Raw genomic sequence first — 2910 nt, 5'->3', positions numbered from 1 at the left:
TGCACTGATAGCCGCCGGGCTATCGGCGATAGTGACGTCCGCCGTCCGCGTCATACTCCACAGGCGCACTAAAACACGCATGTCACACACGGAGAGAGGGAAGACGCACACGGAAAGAGAAGTGAGATGTCAACAGGTGGTATCTTTTGAGAGCAGTTGTGGAGGCGTGGAGGACGGCACGTGCACGTGGGTAAACCAAGGACTTTGGACGGTGTAAGGTGGACAATGGTGTGTATGACGTCATTGTATTGATGTCGTCAGGTGATACGATACTAACAAGTAATCCGTCCATATTGAGAAGGAATGTGACCGTGGATATTAGCTTGAATCGACAGCTCACGCCACAGCCGATCCAGTAGTGCGTTGGGCATAGGGGAGGGGGGAGCTGGGGAGGAAGCATCCCATGATTGGCAGTTGTCGGGTGCTGACCGGCATCACGTGTCTCGGTTTATTAGCATCGTTATGTGTATCAACCGGACCACTGACACTGGGGCACTTACGGCTTACCTAATACTAAGTGATATTGCATTTGCACGTTTACCTCGTGAATCGAAAGTCATATATGTAGGTACTAAAATGTCTGGAATCTATGGGGGCTATTCGTTCTCAAGTACGATGCATAGAACAACATTAAGTCGTGATTCATTCACATCGGCTTCTCTCTACAGCGAATACGGTCAGCATACGAAGGACTGCACAGTGATGTGTCCTCTACCTACTTTTGCCCAGTCCATCAACGGCGGGCCTGGGCCGGGTGTTGGCAGGACGCCAGGCAGGTCACCGGTAGACGGCCGCTGAACCCGCCGGTCCCGCCGTGTGCTGAGCAGGAGGTCATTGGGGCGCGGGGCGCGGGCCGCCGCCGCCGCCCGGTGACTTAGGCGCTCACCAAATAGGACGTCCTGCATAAAACATACTCTCTCGGCGGCTTGAATGTAGCTGTCACTAGCCGTGCAGTCTATATTCAATATGCAGTCCCGCGAGACTATTCTTATGAATAAGGCGTCGAGAAATCCGTCGCATTGTGCAGGTCACAGGACTGTCCGTTGTTTAGGCTTCAGCATCCTCATACTGACAGCAATGTTTGTTTTTGTAGTTGTATTTAAAAGCGATATTCCCATACATTATTTTTAGGGTTCACGAACAATAAATAACACGGCCCTTCGAGACCTTTCTCTTGCTTGTGAATGACCTCTCCCCCCCCCGTCATGTCAATCCTAATTTCCTCTTTTCGTCCCTCGCTGGCCCGTGCCCATGAATTTCTTTATTTATACCAAATACCTTCGTATTTCTACGGTCTACAGTTACACTTATTCCTACATATTCGAGTCCGTTTCCCATCACTTAATGCACAACGGCGCTAAACCATTTATGATGAGTATCGAGAGCGCTCTCGGTACTCATCATATATGGTTTAGCAGTTGGCACACCTCTGAGTTGTATGACCGGGTCTATCTATTCAGCGGCCGGGGAATACCGTGCAGTCGTGCCGCGCGGCCCCTGCCCGGGTCCTCTCGCCACCTGACCGAGTTCCCTGGGTACTCTGCCATGTGTGCCTCCGGGGAGGTCACGTGTGATCGGTGCTGCATGTTTGGCAGGAAGATTTACTTCGCCTCTTGCTTTTGTTGCTCACTATAGATTGTTCAGTTCTGTCAAGCCCTATTTTAGCTCATTTGATTGACTACGCTGATACGCACACACCAGCATACTACACATACAATACATCGATATTTAACCGAGTTTGAACTGATTTTTTTCGGCTAACGCAAAATAGCTGTTTTTAGAGAAGCTTAGGTATTTCTACAAGAATAAAACGAAGGACAGAGTGTCAAATATAAGAAAAATCGAGAAAAGTTAGAATTATAAATTTAATGTGTCCCAGACCAAACGAATAATACGGTAAAAAGGGACAAGTCCGGCTATTCTGTGGAATAATTCGGGGGTAATGAATGAGAGCAATACCATAGGTATAAAAGACGGAACCAGTGACACCGAAATACATACTTATATCGCCTTCGCATTTATCAACCCCATTTATCACTGCGGTGGGAAAAAACGAAACTGAATGATTGCCGTCTAAGTCAACCTATGGTGATCAAATCATGTGTTTCTGAAGTAACGATTGAACTTTAACATGTATATGCCGACAGAGTTCTTCGGTCTGTGAGCTACCGCCTGTGGGACTGTGGGTGGCTCGTGAGTGGTGAGCTGTGGACTGTGGACTTCGGTGTGCTGTGGGGGACGTGAGCGTGACTTGTAAAGTGTGAGCTGTGAGTAGGCCGTGGGGCTGTGAACTAACAGTGACCCGTGGGTCTGGGGCAGTATCTGTTGGCCGGCGGATACGAGCTGTGCTCTGGAATTGTGGTGTGGAGGATGTGTGATTTTTCAACTGTGAGCTGTGGTCCGAGGCCTGTGAGCGACCGCTGTCGGTGAACTGTGGGCCCAGCTGTGAGTTTTGGGCCATCGTTTCGTATCGAGCTCAGTTATCTGCTCCAGTGCGGCCAGCTCATACCGATAACTGAGAAAAAAACTGCGCTCTGTTGGCTGTTTGGCTTTATGGCTACACTTTCCAACTCTAATCTGGGCATGGTGATGTATAAATTACGCCAATTATGATCTTGATACGTGTAAATATGTGAAATACTTGTAACCATGACTTATAGAATGTTATCGATAAGAAAATAAATTTAACCTCAGCGTTTATGCGATTTTTATCTCGGGCGTTGCTGAATAATTATGACGTAAGATTGTGGTCCAAAAGTCTACTGTCTAGAATCGTACTCAGAAGCAGCTTTCACTCCCGAGGCCAGCGGGCGAGCCGTCCGGCCGTCTGCCGTGCCTGGCGCCGCGCCTGCCGGCGGCCCGCGGGCGTGTCACGTGACCCGACCTGAGGTCTGTCCGGCGGTGGCCGGC

The sequence above is a fragment of the Amphibalanus amphitrite genome, unplaced genomic scaffold (assembly GCF_019059575.1).
Source record: "Amphibalanus amphitrite isolate SeventyFive unplaced genomic scaffold, NRLGWU_Aamphi_draft 000038F_arrow, whole genome shotgun sequence".
NCBI lineage: Eukaryota > Metazoa > Arthropoda > Thecostraca > Balanomorpha > Balanidae > Amphibalanus > Amphibalanus amphitrite.
This window is presented reverse-complemented; position numbering follows the sequence as displayed.